The sequence below is a fragment of the Elephas maximus genome, chromosome 22 (assembly GCF_024166365.1).
Source record: "Elephas maximus indicus isolate mEleMax1 chromosome 22, mEleMax1 primary haplotype, whole genome shotgun sequence".
Lineage (NCBI taxonomy): Eukaryota > Metazoa > Chordata > Mammalia > Proboscidea > Elephantidae > Elephas > Elephas maximus.
Genome location: NC_064840.1, coordinates 8,608,019 through 8,628,988, shown reverse-complemented (window position 1 = coordinate 8,628,988; position 20,970 = coordinate 8,608,019). Strand labels below are relative to the sequence as shown.

At 49.6% G+C, this 20,970-nt stretch overlaps 1 protein-coding gene across 11 annotated transcripts in view; it reads right to left on the bottom strand.

Moving 5' to 3' along the window:
* The window catches only part of CAMKK2 (calcium/calmodulin dependent protein kinase kinase 2), a 42,751-nt gene extending 24,675 nt beyond the window's left edge, over positions 1–18,076 (bottom strand). For 3 of the 11 annotated variants that reach the window (XR_007514843.1, XR_007514844.1, XM_049865277.1), the window contains exon 1: positions 17,498–18,076. The gene's annotated coding sequence lies outside the window, so the exon portion shown is untranslated. Of the gene's footprint in view, positions 1–17,032; positions 17,154–17,497 lie in introns of those variants that run through there. The other 8 variants (XM_049865270.1, XM_049865279.1, XM_049865274.1 and 5 more) reach the window with 7 other exon arrangements.
* Positions 18,077–20,970: the final 2,894 nt, after the last annotated feature.

The following is a 20,970-nucleotide window of genomic DNA, read 5'->3' as shown; positions in this document are numbered from 1 at the left end:
TCTGTCGGTTTATCATACTGTAACGGCTTACACGTTGCTGTGATACTAGAAGCTATGCCACTGGTATTTCAAATACCAGCAGGATCACCCATGGTAGACAGGTTTCAGCAGAGCTTCCAGACTAAGACAGACTAGGAAGAAAGGCCTGGAGATCTACTTCCAAAAATCAGCCAATGAAACCTCTATAAATCACAACAGAATATTGTCCAATATGAGTCTAGCACAGCCAGATGTTGCCTGGCTGCTACCACTGACTGCTCTGACAGGACTAAAATAGAGGCTCCTGGACGGAACGGCTCCCATAGGGTTTCCTAGGCTGTAATCTTTATGGGAAGCAGACTGCCAGGTCTCTCTCCCACAGAGCTGCTGGGTGGGTTTGAACCTCCAACCTTTCGGTTAGCAGCTGAGCACTTAACCGTTGTGCCACCAGGGCTCATCTCTGTCAGAATGGCAAAGACAAAATGTTATAACACTACTCTGGTGTCCAGGTCTCAGGCTATGGTGAAGCGGCCACTCTCACGTATGGCCGGTGGGAGAAGAAACTGGAAGCACCCTGATGGAGGGAAATGCATACCATCTAATAAAATTCCACGCACTCCACCCTCTGACTCAGCAACTCCATACCTGTGTATTTATTCTACGAGCCAGCCTCACACAGGTCCACGATGATGCATGTACAAGATAATTCAGGTGGCCTGGTTTTAAATCACCACCCACAGGGGACTGAACACACAAAACAAAGTATATCCGCCCCAGGAGAAAAATTTGTTTACAAAGCGAGGTGGCTCTATATGTCCTAATATGAATTAGCTCCAAGACACACCCTTACCCAAAAGAAAGTAAACATCAGTACTCCACTGTCAGCGTAGGGGGAGAAGGGACATCTGTCTGTACATGACGGTACCTGCACCGAGTATTTCTGGAAGGATACACACACACAGAAGAGGGTAACGGTGGCCACCTCAAGGAAGGACTACCGGTTTGCAGAGGTGGGAAGGATTTACTTTTTACTGTATCTACTTTTGGAACCCTGGTGGCACAGTGGTTAAGAGCTTGGCTGCTAACCAAAAGCTGGGCAATTCGAATCCCACAAGCCACTCCGGGGAAACCCTACAGGGCAGTGCTACTCCATCCTACAGAGTTGCTAAGAGTCAGAATCAACTCCACGCCAATGGAGTTTTTTTTTTGGTTTTATATCTGCTTTTACTTGTATATCATGTGCACAAGGGGGCTGGATGAACCCCTGAAGCAACTGCCCTAAGATAATCTTTAAAACTTAAACGAAAAATATCCCCTGAAGTCTTCTTAAAACCAAGCAATAGCTTAACTAGTAAACAATGTCGACCTTGAGCATTATGCTCTTTAAAGAACTATCTATGTGGGATCAAAGAGACCACAGCAACTCAAAAGATTAGACAGAAACCTTAGTGGGCAGTAGCTTATGTGAATGGAGGAGGAACAACTCAGAAACAGAGGGTGAGAATGGTCGCACAACTCGAAGGACGTAATCAGTGCCACTGAATTGTACACATAGAAGCTGTTGAATTGGTGCATGTTCTGCTGTGTATATGCTCAACAACAACAAAATAAAATTTTTAAAAAAGAGGTTCTTATCCTGGAAAGGCAGGGGGTGCTGAAAACTGATTATATTAGAAAATGTAATAATAAATCTGTATATGTTTAATAAAAAAAAATAGAACTGTAACCATGATGGAGTCATGGGATCATATGGGGCAGAGGTTGGTTCTATCTTCAAATCCCTCTACCCATGTCTTACTGCATCTAAGAAAGAAATCATTAGCTATGTTCACACCTTGGCTTCTTTATCAATGAAAGAACATGACCCAAGGTCAATGTTCTCTGTGGCCCCAGCTGCTGTTATTTTACATATTCTTTTTATGATCTCCTCTCCTGGACCCTTGAAGTTTGAGTACTTGGGCTCATCCATATGCTGGCTCACAGCAAACAAGGGACTTAGCCTCTCTCAGCCTCAGTCTTCTCATCTGGAAAATGGGCACCCACCCAACAGCTGTGCGGATTAAATGGGATAAGCACTCGGTCTCATGCCTGGCACTGGGTTAATGCTTATAAGGCTATTCTTTCAATAAATACCTGCTACTATTGCTCTGAGAATTCCTAAAAAGAAACTCAGCCCTGGCAGCACCTGAGAAACAATTAACGGAGAATTTTCTTCTTGCCAAGAGAAAAACAATTGCTTATCGATTTCTACTCCAGCCAAGGACACCGAGCCATCCGCCCCAGCAAAGCTGCTTTTAATCAGTCTCCTTGGCAAGCTGGTGTCCTGCCCAGGTCCCCCTCCAGTCTCTGCTGGGAGCCTTGGCCTTTCAGGTCTGGAGGAGGAAGAAGGAAGAATGTGCCATCTGGGAAGGAGGTGGGTGTCTGCACAGGAGTGGGGCAGGCAGGTGTACCAGGTCTCAGGGCAAAGCAGCTCCCGAGAGCCTGGCGTCGGGGCTGTTCAGGCCCCTGGAGGTGGCTGGGGTCTGTAGCGAGGCTCATGGAGATCTGTCCAGAACTCAGTGACCCCCTACAGATTCCGAGCCAGTGTTCTGAATGGTTTAAGGTTCACAGACCCAAAAGGACCTGATCAATGACACCAATACTCTGCTTAAGAGGAAAAAAAAGTACAAAACACCATCTTTTGCATACAACAGCAATCGCTAACTTTCAACTGGGCATTGATGGTGCGCCAAGCAGCGGGCTAACTGCTCCCTGGCCTTCGGCGCTGACTCCTCACAGGCCTTCCGCGAGGGGGGCTGCTTAGCGTTCCATCTCAGGCAGGGTGAGAGGGCGTCTCCACAAGGCTGCTTGGGTTTGACAAAAGGCCAAGAGTCTGCTGCCCAGCACCTCTAGCCTCAGCCCTGGGTCCTTCCCTGTGCAAAGCAAGCAGAGCCCGGCCCTGAAGGCTTCCCCAACCACCCCTGAGCTCTCCTCCCGGAGAGCTGGACAGATGGCAGCCACTAGACCCTTCCTGGAGCAGATGGCCCGGGCTCAGGGCCAAGGTGAGGGAAATGCTCCTTCCTCTGCCAGTGAGCCAAGTGGCACAGGCCTCTAGGAAACGCTTCCCCATTTCCAGGGGCCGCTTCCACCCACACCTACTCCCCCAAATGCAAAGCTCCTCTGCAAAGCCACCCCGGGAGCTGCAGCGCAGCACGAGGCCGATGAGTGTGCCAGGGCGAGCCCCCAAACCCAGGACAGGGTCCCCTGAGGTTGCCTTGTCTGGGCACCATGGGGCAACAAAGCGGCCTGAAATAGCCCCACGGATCCCTGTCAAGGCCAGGGACGGCATGTTCCTGGGGATAACAGGCTCCACCCGCCACTTTCTCTCTCACGTGAGGAACCAAGGCCAAGCAGGTCCTAGAAGACATTCATCTGTTCTGTCAATGAATAACTACTGGAGACCTACTGTGTGCCGGGAAAACAAAACATATGTGGCTTTTGCCCTTGAGGGACTGACAGTCTAGTGATGGAAACAGACATTTTAAAAGTGGACACACAAGTGAATCTCTAAGCACAAACTGGGGGAGAAAAACAGGGTGCTTTCAAAGGGACTAACAGGGAGGTAACAGCATGCCTTAAAACAGAATAACAGGAAGTGTTAAAAAGGGTTAAAAAGATGTCACTTTGAGGACTAAGGTGCGCCCGACCCAAGCTGTGGTCTTTTCAATTGCCTCACGTGCATGTGAAAGCTGGACAATGAATAAGGAAGACCAAAGAATTGATGCCTCTGAATTACGGTGTTGGCGAAGAATATTGAATATACCGTCGATTGCCAGAAGAATGAACAAATTTGTCTTGGAAGAAATACACCCAAAACACTCCTTAAAGCAAGGATGGCAAGACTTCATTTCACGTATTTTGGACATGTTGTCAGGAGGGACCAGTCCCTGGCAAAGGACATTATGCTTGGTAAGGCAGGTCAGCGAAAGAGAGGAAGACCCTCAATGAGATGGACTGACTGACACAGTGGCTGCAATAATGGTCTCAAACACAGTAACGATTGTGAGGATGGCGCAGGACCAGGCAGTCAACATCACCTAACAACAACATTGCTTAAAGGGAGTCCCGCGGCAGTACAAAGAGTTAAGTGCTAGGCTATTAATTGAAAGGTCAACAGAATTTACTCAGAAGTACCTCGGAAGAAAGGCCTGGCAATCTACTTCCAAAAGATCACCCATTGAAAACCCTGTGAGTCACAGCTCTACTCTGATACGTGGGGTCGCCATGAACAGAAACTTGACGACACTGGTTTGGTTTCTTTTTATTATTATTATTATTATTAATGCTTAAGGGGCACTCAGTTTGTTTCGGGTGATGGAAAAGTTTTGCAAATGGATGGTGATGATGGCAGCACAACATGCCAAATGTAATTAATGTCACTGAACTGTACAAGTGAAAATAGTTAAAATGGCAAATTTGTTGTTTGTTATGGATTGAATTGTGTCCTCCCAAAATGTGTGTCAACTTAGTTAGGCCATGATTCCCAGTATTGTGTGGCTGTCTACCATTTTGTAATCTGATGTGATTATCCTATGGTGTTGAAAACTCCAATCTCTGCCTGTGGTTAATGAGGCAAGATTAGGTTATGTTAAAGAGGGTTAAGGTGGGATGCAACACCCTTACTCAGGTCACAGCCCTGATCCTATGTAAGGAGAGTTTCCCTTGGCTATGGCCTGCATCACCTTTTATCTTACAAGAGATAGAGAGCAGACAGGTAGGGACCTCATACCACCAGGAAAGAAGTACAGAGAGCACAGCACCTCCTTTGGACCCCGGGGTCCCTGCACGGAGAAGCTCTTTGACCAGGGAAGACTGATGACAAGGATCTTTCCCTAGAACCAACAGAGAGAAAGACTTTCCTGGGAGCTGGTGCCCTGAATTTGGACTTTAGCCTCCTAGAGTATGAGAGAATAAACTTCTGTTTTTTAAAGCCATTCCCTTGCAGTATTTCTATTACAGCAGACTAGATAACTAAGACATTGTTATACATATTTTACCACAATAAAACGATTAAAAGAGAGAGACTAACAGAGGGACCTGCTGAGATCTGAATGGGAGGGGCAGGTCAAGGAGAGCCTCTTGAGGACATTCTCTCTAGGCTGAGACTGACAGGTGAGTAGGTGCTGAGTGGGCAGGAGCTTGCTTCAGGTAGAGGAAAGCACTTCTGAGAGAGGAAAGGGCTTCTGAGAGAGAGGAAGGGGGTGGGAGAGAGGAGAGGACAGAAGGCAGGCCCCATGAACGCAAGGGAAGCTGTAAGGGCCAGAGCAGGAGTGCTTTGTAGGAAACTGATGAGAGAGCAGAAAGAGCGGCCCAGGGCCAAGACGCAGGGACCCTCTAGGTGGCCCACCACCTGGCATGGAAGCGCTGCCTGCCTCGGAGGCTGTGGACTCAGGGGTGTCTTCCAGTGCTCGAGGGTGAGACCTGGGAGGCAGTGTTGAGGTCTGATGCCACCTGGAATATCCCAGGTGAAGATGGTGTCATGGATTGAATGGCTAGGTCATGGTTTCCCTTGAAAGGCTGTCTACCATTTTATCTTCTGATGTGATTTCCCTATATGTTGTAAATCCTACCACTATGATGTAATAAAATAGATTAGCGGCAGTTATATTGATGAGGTCTACGAGATTAGGTAGCGTCTTAAGCCAATCTCCTCTGAGATATAAAAGAGAGAAGCAAGCAGAGAGACATGGGGACCTCATGCCACCAAGAAAGCTGTGCCAGGAGCAGAGCACATCCTTTGGACCTGAGGTTCCTACGCTGAGATGCTCCTAGACCGAGGGAAAACTCATGACAAGGACCTTCCTCCAGAGCCAAAAGACAGAGAAAGCCTTCCCCTGGAGCCAGCGTCGTGAATTCAGACTTCTAACCTACTGGACTGTGAGAGAATAAACTTTTCTTCGTTAAAGCTGCCCACTTGTGGTATTTCGGTTACAGCAGCACTAAATGCCTAAAACAGGCGGTAACTCGGGGCCTTGGTACAGCTGGGCAATGACACCAGGTCTCCTGACCCTCCCTCCTGGAATCCCTTCTAGCTCAGGGGCACTGAAAACCAACTGTCTCCCCAAAGACAGAGCCCCGTCTTTGTCAGACTCTCCGGTGTTAGAGTCCATGGAACCATCCCCATCAGTCCTGAGAGCAGAAAGCTTGCAAATATGGACTCTCGAGTAACATCTGGTCGTGGACACGCTGTGTTTGGCTTACACCACATTTAAAACTACTCGAATTAGATGTCCATGTTTAAGAGCCAGAAGATCTGATAAAAATCTACATATCCGGATTCTCTTAAAGAACTGGACACAGAGAGCACTGGGCCCATGTTCTCTCCTGACAACAACACACGGCAGCCTGAGAAAGGGAACGCACTTGCTGGCACGCCGCAGCCCTCACCACTCCCTGTCGCTGCTCCTCGTTGCTTGGGCTGAGTGCCATGTTACCACCCTCTCCTTTTCCACACCTCAGGACAGGAGTCTGTGTGTGAGGCCCCTGTCTGGGGAGTCACCGGATGTTAGTATTAAAAAGGGCATACATCGTGGTCACCTGCTCCAACCATTTCATCTCACCAGTGAGAAAACAAACGAAGGCTGAGAAAGATTTACTGGTTTGTCCAAAGTCATGCAGCAGTTCCGGGCAGAGCTAAAATTGGCCTGAGTTTTTCAGGAAAGGACCAAAATACACGAGTACGTCCTCACAATGCCTACATATCGTAGCCTGAGTAAAGTCCAGGCTGTGCCAAATTTCCCAACAAAGGGGAGCCTACAGCCCATTCCTCTGCCTTCCTGGGACCTCTATCTGTGTTTGAGCAGGGAGGGAGGGAAGGCACTGGGTCTCACAGTGCTCAGAAAATAAACAGATCTGACTTACTCACAAGAGCCTCAGCTTTGCCTCTCTTGTTTACAGGTGAACTCCAGAGCCTAGAACTTTCTAGAACACTGCTGGCACTCAATAAATATTGGCTGAAGGTGGTTGTTTATGTCACCCATCCCAAGGCGGCTAGGAAGGCCAGAAGCTAGCCTAGAATCTATTTGCCTTTATTCTGATAACAGCAGCCCGATTTATTTCTGGGAACTCATTCCTTCACGTGAGAGATGACCCCATGGAGCTGACCCGTCATCAGCTTCAGGGGTTTGTATATGGCTCAAGCCTGGCCAACGGGGCATCAGCTGTTCTGGCCAAGTGATTGATTCAAGAGTGAATGGGTGACCCAAGTTTTTCCACTGACACTAATTCTGGGACTCTGTGGAAGTGTTGAGAAGGAAGAATGCCTGTCTTTCTCATGACCTCTGGATATGTACTTGTGGAGTTACCAGGAGCTGGGAGGAATCTGCCTCAGAACGAAGTCAACAGAGACAGAAAAGAGGCAATGGAAAAACTGAGGGTGGAGACATTGTTTGAGCACCTGGATCCAGCCATGCCTGAAGTCCATATAACCAACATGAGCTAATTTCCTTTTTTGCTTAAGCCAGTTTGCAATCAGTTTTGTCACCTACAGCTAAGAGTCCTGAATGACAGATGATACAAGGATGACTAACAGAAATACTTCTCCACCAAATTCCCCGTTGGGTGTTCAGTTCCCTACTACTGAAGGCTCCCATCCAGGCCTAATTGCCAGGCAGCCACCAAGTCCCCTTGCAGCCTTCACCTTGATGCTCGGGCAGAAGCCAACACTTCCCAAAGCTTTTTTTCTAATCTTAAAAAAATGAAGGATGGGGAGGAGAAGAAACTGACTAGCACTTTCAATACCAGAATCTACTAACAGTAGTAGCAGCTGCGGTCATCATAAATGTAGAAATTGTCATGGCCAGCCTTTTAGTGTTATTTCTATTAATAATCACAACAACCTTACAATCAGGTCCCGCTATTATCCCTTTTTCACGAGGGAGGAAACTGAGGCACAAACAGCCTGAGTGCCTTGCACGAGATTACACAGCTAGCAAGTGGGCAAAGAAACAAATTGCTCTGAGAGAGCACAGGTTTAAAACCAAAGGCTCCTCAAGAGGTGGTACAGAGTGATTACGATTCGGCCACAGACCTGACCCCAAACCTTCTCCCTAGCAATGTGACCTTGGGAAGCGTTACAAGCTTAAACGTGCTAGCGCGTATACACACACACAGGCCCCTGCACAAGTGACGTTCACTAAATGTGAGCTGTTGCTAAGAACGGACTTTAGTTATTACCAAGTTCAAGCCCCTCGATCTACTTTCATTTTACTAAAACAAAGCTTTTCATCATTACTCCCATCACACTAATCTCTTTTCATCTTCCGTTCTATCCTGTGTCCGTATGCGTCCCTCTTACAAAATGAAAAACCAAGCATGCACGTACCTTCTGGTACTGGTTTACCTGTCAGAACACACGCACACACACTCAGCGCTCCTAGCTCACACGCTAGGTGCTGGGGACAAGGCCGCTGAGGCTTAGAGACCACCCAACAGGTACATAGCTGGGTGGGGACAAGAACCCAGGTGTCCTGGCTCCTGCATGCAGCCCAGTGCTTGGTTCCTGGGCCCTGGACACTCCCTCACAGAGCAGAAATGCTGTTGGGTCAGCCTCGACGTCTGAGGCATTCTTTGGCAGTGTCTGTTGCCTATGGATAGTGGGGTATAGATAGTGCCCCAGACAGGCACCCCATGCCACCCAGGCTTGGAGGGAGGGAGGGAGTGAGAGAGTGTGGGGTGTAGGGGTGTATCTGGAGGGAGTTGGGGAGAAGGCAGGCACCATCTGCCTGCCCTACTCTCTTCTCACTAAATCTCTCCTAATCCTTCATTGAGCCAAAGGAAAACGCAGGGAAACAACTGGAATTTCCATTGCTAACCAGAAGAAAACTTCTACCCCAACATTCTGCATGTCTTGCCCACCCACGGCCCTTCTCCTCCTTCTTGCCTGCCATTTGGAGGTCATGCTAAAGCTAGCTCCCCTCCCTGGGGCTCTGCACACAGCAACACCAGCTGGGGGGCCGGACCCAGCCTGACTCCCACACCTGGCACCCAGAGGGGAAAACTGTCTGGGATAAATCTAAGTAACGTCCCTCTCTGCCAAACTCTGGTGGTGTAGTGGTCAAGAGCTACGGCTGCTAACCAAAAGGTCAGCGGTTCGAATCCACCAGGTGCTTCATAGAAACTCTCTGGGGCAGTTCTGCCCTGTCCTGTAGGGTCGCTATGGTTTTTTGGTTTTTCTGCCAGACACTTGAAGGCAAAACCCAATGTACCTTTACTAAGCCCCAAAGGAAGGTCTTCTCTCCACCTGTACCCTGCCCCCCACTCCCCACCCAAGTCACTGGTTCCCCATTTAAACTTCTCTATCCACAGCCTTATCCGGGACACTATCAGCCATGCCTTTCCCTACCCTCTCAGGTCCTACCCACGCTAATCACATGGGCAGAGGGGCAAGACCTCTGACCTGCCCCCCATCTTCTCGGGGTACACATCCGTCTCTCTGCTCCAGGTCGGAATTAGCACTATTATCTCCGTAACTGCCATCTCTCACTATTTACAGAAGCAACCAGGCTAAAAAGAGGCAACATAAAAATAGTTGCTCAGCAGCTTTCGGGTGGGGTGGGAGTGGGCGCATAGCAGAATCTGAGAATTCTTCCCCTTTTCAAAAGGGAAACGATGGTAGGATGTTCCTTTTGTCTTTTTCTAAGGGCTCCCCAACATTCACAGACCACCCACCTGGGAGCCCGTGGAGAACGAGGTGAGACCCAATGTCCCTCTGGTCTGCAAGGCAGGCTTTTCAGGGGCTCCCCAAAAAGCACAAGTTGAAAGAATGCTCAGCAAAGTTTCAGGGCTCAGTCAGTTCCTGGCTCCGGTCTGTCTCCATCCCCTTCTTGGCATCCTTCCAGCCTTCCAAAAACACGCCAATCAAAACCAAAAATGAAACAAAACTTTGGTTTCTGTCTAGGCATGAAATGTCTCAGAATTGGAAAAATAATCCCGCGGCAACATTACAAACACAGCTGAAACTGAAAACTGGCGGTTAACAGAAATCCGTTCCCATTTCAACCCTGTCTAAAGGCTCTCACCTGCAGTGGGTTAGCTTTGTTTTGTTGACGAAGGGGTCCAATCAGGGAAGGAGGAAAAAACAATAAACGCTAATTCAAAATCTTGTTTTTCACAGATCCACAACATGATTCATGTAAAAGATGTCACTAGACTGTGCACCTGGAAAATGCTGAACTGGCAAACGTTGTGTTATACAAACTTTACTACAACAACAGCAGAGTATTTTTCAAATAGGAAAGCCATTTGGAAACTATCTTTATGTCATAAGCTCCCAGCGAAGGCGGGCTGGGCTCCTATCTGCAAGAAAACAGGCCTCACTGGTCAGCGTATTGGGGGGAGACAAAGGAGCTCAGGGTTAGAGGGTGTGCTGTGGGCTATACACACTTCAGTTACGTCGTCAGCTGGCGTGGAGTTGGCCCCAACACGTGGGGACCCCACGCAGAAGGGGGGGAAATGCTGCATCCTGTCCCGCATCATCCACGTGGTCGGCTGCAGATCAAACCGTTGTGACCCATAAGGTATTCACTGGCTAGTTTTTGGAAGTAGGTTGCCAGGCCTTTCTTCCTGGCCCACCTCAGTCTATGCAGTATCACAGCAGCACAGAAGCTTCCACAGGCAGCCGGGTGGTGGTTGTGCACGAGGTGCATCGGCCAGGAATTGAACCTGGGTTACCCACGTGGAAGGTGAGAATTCTACCACTGAACCATCCTGCTGCCCTCTATACACATCCCAGGGGATCTTTTTGTTGTTACTGGGTGCCGTCAAGTCAATTTCAACTCATAGCGACTCCATGTGACAGAGTAGAACTGTCCCATGGGGTTTTCCAGGCTGTAATCTTTACAAAACCAGATCTCCAGGAATTTCTCCCTTGGAGCTGCTGGGTGGGTGCAAATCGTCAACCCTTTGGTCTGCTGACGAGTACTTAACCGTTGTGCCACCAGGGCTGCTGCTGCTTTTTTGTTATATTGTGGTAAACAGGTATGTAACAAACCATCTGCCATCTCGACGTTTTTCACATGTACAACTGAGTGACGTTAACTGCAGTCATGACATTGTGCGACCATCACCGTTATCATTTCCAACTTTTTCCACGGCCCATCACAGCAGCTCAGTTCATCAGTGAGCCCCAGGGGATCCCGAGCCTTGACTTTTCTCATTTGGAAAATGGAGCCACCATGACCTGCCTAGCAGCTGGCTGGAAAGAGCCAATCTTCTACATGAGAGTGGCCAGCAATGGGTCAACAGTTACTCTAAAGCAGAGATGAGAAGGCTGGGGGGCGGCGAAGCTGGGTTAATGGGGACAGAACATCTAGAACAGAGATAATGAGAATGTTGAGCCCATGTGAAAAAGGTATCCAATGTAACCAAACAATACGTGCAGAAACTGTTGAAATGGGAGCCTGTTTTGCTGCATACACCTTCACCGAAAATACAATAAAATGCTGAAAAAGAAAGAAGCACCCAGCACGCAATGTGTAGACCACCATCTCCCTTCTGTTCCGTGCTCCACTTCCCCACCTGGAAGCAGGAGGGCTGACCAGCTGGGCTCGCTCCCAGCTCAGCTCTTAGCACCACTCGGTTGCGCCTCGTTTTGGCCATTCCTGGTGCAGTGCTCCACGAGTCTGGCGGGCTCTGGGTGGCCACAGGGTTGCAGCCTCACCCATCAGGGAGGCTTCTGCTACTTTGTGGACTTAACTTCCCTGGAAAAAGCCTCACAAAATACAGTGATACCTGTTAGAGCTAGAACTCAACGGACTACCTTGTTTTTCTGGGTCTCGCCAGTTTTCTGCCTTTGACAGGGTGCAGTCTATCGCTCTCTACTAGTGGAAAATATTTGAGCTTTTCTTCTCTGACAGGTTTCCACCTTACACATGTTCTGACTTTTGCAGGTTTTACGGTGTGTGCCAACGGAATCGCATGGGGGCCTACCTACATGTAACGAATCATCGTGACTGAAAAGGATGGAATCGCATGAAATCTAGATCCTCCCTGAAGAAGATGCTCCTAATGATTACAGTGGCGCAATGGTTAAGTGCTCAGCTGCTGCCCAACAGGTTGGAGGCATGAACCCACCCAGAGGCTCTGTGGGAGACACACCTGATGATCTGCTCCCATAAAGATTACAGCCTGGAAAACCCTGTGGGGTAGTTCTGCTCTGTCACACAGCATCCCTATGAGGTGAAATCGACTCGGTGGCACCTAACAACAATGACCACAAGTGACCCCAGAGGCAGTGGGCTTGAAGAGGGGGCTCCACTTCTCGCCAGGGGAAAGTGAGGGTGGAACTGAGAGACCCCCTAAAGCCTAGGCCCAGGAAACTGGCCTCTGTTGATTTCTAGAACCATTCGCCCACCACATGCTCCCTGCAAACGTAGTGAAGTTATCCAGGGTCCCCCACCTGGTCTAAAAGGCAGGACCTATTGGGAAACAAAACACCTGCAAAAAAATAGCAATACAAGGCCCTCTGACTCAAGGGAAAATCTGAAATAGCATTTGCCCAAAGTCACTGGGATCAGGAAAGGAAATAGGAACCATATGCTTCCCAAAGCTGCCAGAAAAAGTCATGCCAGGGGGACGAAGGTTCTGGTGACCCTGTACAAGTTACTTAGCCTCTCCAAGCCCTTCTATAAAATGGGTTCATGATGGGGTAAGAGTAACTCTGTGGCCCATGTTAAAATTTGAGACTAAATGCCTTGAAAACACACTTGACCTGCCTCATCCACCCATCCCTTCCTCCCCAGAAAGATGCCTCCCCACCCACCAGCTGCCCCATCTTGGATCCAGGCTGAGGCTCTCAAGGAGGGAGGTCTCAGACAAAATTCCAAGGGTGGGGCCTTGTTTACTGCAGAAAACTCCTTCTGCCAGATCATCCTGTCCAACCCACCCCCAACCCCATTCAATCTCTGCTTTTTAACCCATCTTTTGAAGCACAGCACAAACAGCACAAATGACACCTCCTTCAGGCAGCCTCCTGGATTCACACCATCAGAAAGGATTGCCTCAGGCCCCCACTGTGCTCAGCTTCCTCCGTTCCTGGGATGTTTCTCAACAGGGCACAGCTGGCATTTATGGCAAGGCAATTCTTCGGGCTGTGGGACTGGCCTACTGGCTGGACGTTTGTCGTCCCTGGCTCCTAACGCCAAAAGCCAGGAGAGCTCAGCATCATTTCAACGACCAAAAGTTGCCCCCACGCTTTTCCAAATGCTCCCCAAGAGGGCGGGACCGCCTCTGATGAGAACTGCTGCATAGTTATTAGGGAATATATTTGGCTACCGGCCCACTAACAGCCCCAGGGCAAAGACATGCCCACGTCACTCTGCACCAGCAACATGCCCACTTAGCTCTGCACCCTCATATGCTGGCTCAGCCAAACAAAGCCCCTGCTCTACAACAGGTGCTAAAGCACAAAGGCTCTGGGACCTGACATGCCTGGGCTGGCTGTGTAACCCTGAGCAAGTTCCTTAACCTCTCTGAACCCATCTATAAAACAGGGCCTCTTTAAAGTGTTAAAGGCAAAGATGTCACCTTAAAGACCTGACCCAAGCCATGGTGTTTTCAACTGCTTCATATGCATGTGAACACTGGACAATGAATAAGGAAGACCGAAGCAGAACCAATGTCTTTGAATTACGGTATTGGTGAAGAATATTGAATATACCATATACTACGAACAAATCTGTCTTGGAAACCTGTCTTGGAAGAAGAACAAATCAGCGGAATGCTCCTTAGAACCAAAAAATGGCGAGACTTCATCTCACATACTTTAGACGAGTATATCAGGAGGGACCAGTCCCTGGAGGACATCATGCTTGATAAAGTGGAGGGTCAGCAAAAAAGATGAAGACCCTCAATGAGATGGACTGATAGAGTGGCTGCAACAATGGGCTAAAGCATAACAACGATCGTGAGGATGGCGCAGGACTGAACAGTGTTTTGTTCTGTAGTACACAGGGTCACTATAAGTTGTAACTGACTTGACAGCACCTAACGACAACAACTGCTAGTAGAAGAGCCCTGGTGGCGCAGTGGTTAAAGCAGTTGGATGCTAACCAGAAGGTCAGAGGTTCAAACCCACCAGCTGCTCCGTAGGAGAAAGATGGGGCAGTCTGCTGTCATAAAGATTTACAGCCTTGCAGGGATCACAACAAAGAGTCCCAGACAGAGCAGAAAAATGTAGAACAGAATTCAAATTCATGGAAAAAGACCACACTTACTGGTCTGACAGAGACTGGAGGAACCCCCAAAACTATGGCCCCCAGACACTCTGCTAACCCAGAACTAAAGCCATGCCCAAAGCCCACTTTTCAGACAAAATTAGACAGGCCTATAAAACAAAAAATAACACACATGAGGAACATGCTTCTTAGTTCAATCAAATATACAAGACCAAATGGGCAACTCCTGCCCAAAAGCAGGACGAGAAGGCAGGAAGGAACAGGAACCGGGTAAATGGACACCGGGAACCTGGGGTGGAAAAGGAGAGCGTGCTGTCACATTGTGGAGGTTGCAACCAATGTCACAAAACAATGTGTATAAATTTTTGAATGAGAAATTAACTTGAGCTGTAAACTTTAACTGAAAGCACAAAAAAGATTTACAGCCTTGGAAACCCTGTGGGTCAGTTCTGCCCTGTCTCTGTGGGTCAGAATCAACTCAACAGCAGTGGGTTTAAATGCAAGCAACACTGCAGAATTGTTGGAAGCCTCAATTTCCTCATTTCTAGAATGGGCATAAAAATCCCTGTCTCATAGAGGTTTTTTTGTCATTGTTGTTGACAATACACACAGCAAAACGTACACCAATTCGACAGTTTCCACAAGTACAATTCAGTGACACTGATTACATTCTTCAAGTTGTGCAGCCATCCTCACCCTCCTTTTCGGAGTTCTTCCTCCCCCACTAACATGAACCCATATACCCAACCAAATTCATTACCACTGAGCCAATTCCGACTCAGTGACATACAGGACAGAGGAGAACCACCCTCTGGGGCTTCCAAGGCAGTAATCTTTATGGAAGCAGACCGCCACATCTTCCTCCAGAGGAACGGCTGACAGGTTCAAATCGCTGACCTTTCTGTTAGCAGCCGAATGTTTAACCATTGTACCACCAGGGCTCCTTTGATCCCACACAGATAGTTTCTAAAACAGCACCATTCTCAAGGCAGACGTCTTTTATTAGTTAAGCTAAACTATTTTTTGATTTTAAGACTTCAGGAGCTATTTTTGGTTTAAGGTTTAAAGACTATCTCAGGGCAATCATTTCAAGGGTTCGTCCAGTCTCCATTTCTCCAGGAAGTCTGGAGTGCAGGATAATTTGAAATTCTGTTCTGCATTTTCCCTCTTTTGATCAAAGATTCTTCTAGACAGTACAGTACACAGCACAGTACCTGGTACACAACAAGAGCTCAATAAATGTTAGCTATCAACATTATTATTCCCCGGTGGTACAAACAGCTGATGCACTCAGCTGCCAACTGAAAGGCTGGAGGTCTGAGTGTACCCAGAGGGCACCTAGGAAGAAAGGTCTGGCAATCTACTTCTGAAAAACCAGCCACTAAAAACCCTGTGGAGCAGAATTCTACTCTGACACACATGGCGTTGACTTGAAGTCAGCCTGAAGGCAACCGGTATTAACATTATTGTTATCGTTATTATTCCGAATTAAGAGTCCATCAAACGACTGTTACTCTTTACCACACAAATATGCAGCAAGCCCTCATCACCAAGGACTGCTCCAGAGTTTCTATATGGCAGGTGGGCTTTATCAGCAGCCGTCAGGTCGGAAAGGGGAGTCCAGGACTCATCACAGCATGCACACTACTTATTCTTAAATTACAGGTTGTAGGAGGATAAGGCTAACACTCCCCAAATGCCTTCCGCTTGTTGATACGTCTGCCTTCCCCTATGGGATCCAGAAGTATCCTCTTTCCCCTGGTGACAGAGCTGGGAGAGGGAGTTAGTGTAAGGGCTGCATGGCTCACGGGGACGAGAAGTTTCTCTCTCTAGGACTGTAGGGATTCGGAACACCAGGCTGAGGAAGGTATAGCTGCCTCTAAGGATGGACGCTGCAGATCCCAGTCCCAGTCCAGGGCAGGGTGCCCCTCTGTTGCTGATGACACTGAGCGTTAGGAAACGCCATCCCTCTGTCCCAACCTTCTGCGGGAGCTGGAAGGGCTAAGGTGCAACCCCTCCAGTGCCAACTGCAAGCAGCCAGGGTAGTGGGCTGAGCTGTGAAAACACCCACTTCCCAAACTGGTCAGTGCAAGGGGTGGGCGGGAGCCGGAGATAGCTCCAGGCTGGAGCTGGGCAGCCCTGCACTGGGACCCAGCGCAGAGCAGGGCTGGGCCCACATCCTGGAAAGTCAGGCAGGGGGTGCCTCGGAAGGTGCCGCTGCATTCTCAACCTGCAGCAGCCCCGAGGTGAATTTAGGTCAAAAGGACCCACCCTGGAGGCTCAGGCTGCGAGGAGAGGAGCAAAGGACAGACTGAGGGACAGCAGAGGTCCCCCAGTCCCCTGAACTGCAGATCTAGGGTCCCGCCGCCTGGAGTCCCACCCACCGAGGCCTGGGTTTGCCCCCAAGACCAGGTATCGGGGTGGGACTGCTCCAAGTGCGGTGGCCCAATCTACCCTGCGTGCGTTAGGTTTCCCCACCTGTCAAACGCGAGGGGGTGGGCCTAGTCCCCTCCAGTATCCTTCCCTGCCCCGGCCCCGGTGACAGCGGCTCCAAACTCCGGGACGGCCCCTGCCACCCGGGCCGGGCGCGGCCCAACCGAAGAGGCCACCCCGAGGCCCCCGGTGCCTTTAGGACTTGGGGGAAGGGGCGCCCAGAGGCCACGTCCCCCCACGTGGTGAGGCGTGAGGAGGCACACGTGGGGTCCCCGCCAGGAGGAAGCCCCGTGCCAGCCTCGGGGCTTTGTCTCCAATCCCGGCGCTGGCCCCGGCCCAAGAGGGCGAGGGCGTCCGGGCTGCGGCTGCCGCATCCTCCGCCCCCGGCCCGGCTCCCGCCCGCTCACCTGACTCCGCGCTGCCGCCGCCTCCCGCGCTCCGAGCCCCCGGCTCCGTTCGGCTCGGCGCGGCCACGCGCTGCTGTCCGCGGCCTCGGCGGGAGCGCGGGCGGGCGGGGAGCGACGGCGCCCGGGGCTGCGCGGGGATTGGCTGCCGCCGCGCGCCCCCGCCGGCCCGCGCGCCCCCGCCGGCCCGCGCGCCCCCGCCGGCCCGCGCGCCCCCGCCGGCCCGCGCGCCCCCGCCGGCCCGCGCGCCCCCGCCGGCCTGGTCCCGCGCCGGAGGGGAGGGGAGGGGAGGGAAGGAGAGGAGAGGGGAGGGAAGAGGGGAGGGGAGGGGAGGGGCGAGGAGGGGAGGGGCCGGGCGGGCGGAGGCGAAAGTAGCGGGGAGGCGGAGGAGGACGGTGACGGGGGACCCGGGCAGGGCGGGAGCGCGGGGCCGGGCTGCGACCCTGCCTCCGCCTGGCCCGGACGCACCTGCCCCTGTTCTCCCCGCGGCGGCCGCGGCACCCACCGGAGGTCGGCCGGACGGGCAGCTCTCTCTTTGTTCAGGCAAAAGCGCGGACGACGCGCGGCCTCGGCCTGCAGGGGGGCGCGGAGTCTCGGAAAGTTCTCCAAGCCGGGGAGTGGGAGACCGGGGTCCCGCCTCGCGGCCCGGCACCCACCCCCGGCTGCTCACTAGCAGAAGGCGCCTGCAGCGGATGCGGCTTGAAGCTGGTGCTCACCACCCATCGGGGGAGCCCCTTCCGCCCCCACCTCCCTACTGACTCCTGCTGGGGGGGCAGTGCTCCCCTCCCACTCCCACCTTACCTGGTCAACCCCCACTACGCTAAACCGGTGGAGACTTCTTAGCTGCTTTTGATGAACGAATACATTCTTTCCAAAGATTACCCCTACATCCTGCCAAGCTGCCAAAGAGAAATCAAAAGTTGAAAGTCAAGCGCCAGAATAAATCAAGGGTCCGAAGCCGACTTGTCAGCTGGGTGGATTTCCTTCCCTTTCTGTTTAGCTCCTCTGGTATCCCCAGGCTGCAGAGCCACTCAAACAATGCAGAGAATCCAATAACATGACCACTCCGCTGTAGTTACTCAGCTCACAGGCATTTGTTTGGATAGTAAAAAACTGGAAACAACCGTTTCAAATAAAACGTTAGTCATTTGATGGAAGGCTACACACTGGTTAAAAGGAATGCACTAGATCTATTTGTACCGACAGGAAGAGATCCCGAAAATACCATGTTGAGTAAGAGAAAGTCACAGAATATTCTATGATGCACAATTTGTGTTTTTAAACCCCACACAGTGTATATTGTTCAGGGACACATAAACGTTTTTAAAAGGTCCAGGCGGTTGAGTATACATTAAAGACATACCGGTGGGCCACAAGGAAGGAAACAAGGACAGAGAAGAGTCGGGGAGCCTTAAGGAACGCTGTAAAGTTTTATTTCTTTTACTTAAAAATGGATTTGAAGCAAATAGTAAAATGTTAGCAACAGTCACTTCTGAATGGTGGATGCCTTGTTCTATATTTTTCTATTTTCTCCCCCAAAAAACATGTATTGGGGCTGGTGAAAAGCATTTGGGGCACTTATGACTCTGAGAAAGGGGTCAGTGAACTTTTTCTGTGAAGGGCCAGATAGTAAATATTTTAGACTTTGCTGGCCATATGGTCTCTGTCACAACTACTCAACTCTGCCATTGTAGCAGCCATAAACCAAAACCGAGCCAGCTGCCATGGAGTCAATTCCGACTCACGACTCCATGTGTGTCAGAGTAGGACCGTGTTCCATAGGGTTTTCAGTGGCTGTGACCTTTTGGAAGGAGATCACCAGGCTTTTATTCTGAGGCACTTCTGGGTAGATTCAGACGACTGTCCTTTTGGTTGGTAGCCAAGTGTTTACCCATTTGTGGCCATAAACCCAAAACCCAGTGCCGTCGAGTCGATTCCTATATATGTAGCAACCCTATAGGACAGAGTAGAAGTGCCCCATAGAGCTTCCAAGAAGCGCCTGGCGGATTCAAACTGCCGACCCTTTGGTTAGCAGGCATAGCACTTAACCACTACGCTACCAGGTTTTCCATTTGTGGCCACAGACAACAGTAAATGAATGTGCATGGTAGTTCCAATAAAACTTTATTTATGAACACTGAAAGCCATATTTCATATAATTTTCATGTATCACAAATTATTATTATTATTTTGGGCTTTTCGTCCAACCATCTAAAAATGTAAAAAACATTCTTAGTGGATCATATAAAAACAGGTGGCTTGCCAGATTTGGCCCAGAGGCAGTAGTTTGGTGACTAAAAGAAACAATTCTGTATGTTTATATCATGTTACTAAATTGCCTAGGTTTTATTGGAACACTGTAGCTAAAACAGTCGGTAACTATATATAACAGAAACTTAGATATACATGTATCTGTACAAAGTTAGGGTCCCTGTGTGGTGCAAGCAATTTGCGATGGTGATTTGAAGCCATCCAGTGGTGCGTGGAAGAAAGGCCTGGCAATCTTCTGTAAAGATTACAGCCAGGAAAACTCTCTGGAGCAGTCCTGCTATGTAATGCATAGGGTTGCCGTGAGTCGGAATCAACTCAACAGCAGTGGGCTGGGTTTTGTTAGAAGCCAATTCAGTAAGAAAGGTTAGAAAGTGCCCACACAAATCCAAACCCTGGCCCAAGATTCATTTCTTCCTGGAAGAATTCCCAGAAATACCATGATCTAAGTCCTCCTTGGCCTCACCTCTCTGATCTAAAGGACTGTAACATTATTTGATGCTCAGTCACTATATTCTTTTTTTCTTTACTTTTTTCACTCATACCAAAAAAGCCATTGCCATCAAGTCGATTCTGACTCCTAGTGACCCTACAGGACAGAGTAGAACTCCCCTGTAGGGTTTCTGAGGCTGTAGTCTTTACGGAAGCAGGCTGCCACATCTTTCTCCCACAGAGCAGCTGGTGAGTTTGAACCACCAACCTTCCAGTTAACAGCCGAGTGCTTAACCACTGCACCTCGTGGAGTATAGGTAGGAACCACACCCACGACACTGGTGTACTTTCAGCACTGTGGTTGACAGCAATGGCTTTGGAGTCAGACCTAGTTCCAGGCCCAGCCCTGGGCAAGTGACTTAATCTCTCTCAGTTTGATTTTACCATCTGTTAAATGGGGATAAAAATTGCACCTACCTCACAAGCTTGGTGTGAGGTTTAAATATAATAACTGTGTTACAAGCGTAGCTCAGTGCCTGCCCGTAAATGCTCACTGATGCTAGTTCTTATTAATACACTTAACACAGAGCTAAAAACTCCACTGTTATGTGCCTTCCTTATGACAGTAAATCAGAGTCAAGCAGAGAACATCACAATTGCCTTTGCTGAGACTCGACCCCTCTTACAATAAGAACCGTCCCAAACCATTCTTTTCGTAGATATCAAATATAAATATTAGCTTTGCCTTTTGGGTTTCCTCCTCCAAGAACACTGGAAAAATCCTATTCTAGGCAAACAGACCCTGTTGTCTTGACAACACAGGTTGCCAAAAGAATAAGCAAACAAAACATCTGAATCTTATTTTTTAAGAAAACTTAAAGAGTACGAGGGAGGGGGCTGAGAAGTAAGACTTGAAAATTCTCTCAACCACTGGGACAGCCTCACAAGCTCCTGTCAGGGCTTTGTCCTTCCTTTCTGAGCTGTTCTGTGTTCCACTCACGCTTGTTCACTGGAATGTTCTGCCTCCCGAACCTTGAACATCCGGACAGACACAGCACGATCAATCACACCGCTGTACTTTATTTGCTGCAATCTTTCCCATGCAACAGGGTGGCAGAAAAACAATGGCAAAATAAATACGTAAATAAAAGGACCCTGAGAAGTTTCCCTTTTACAGGCAGTTGAGATGAGTATGTTCAATGGTCCCAGACATAAACAACATCGTAAAAGGAGAAGCTAGA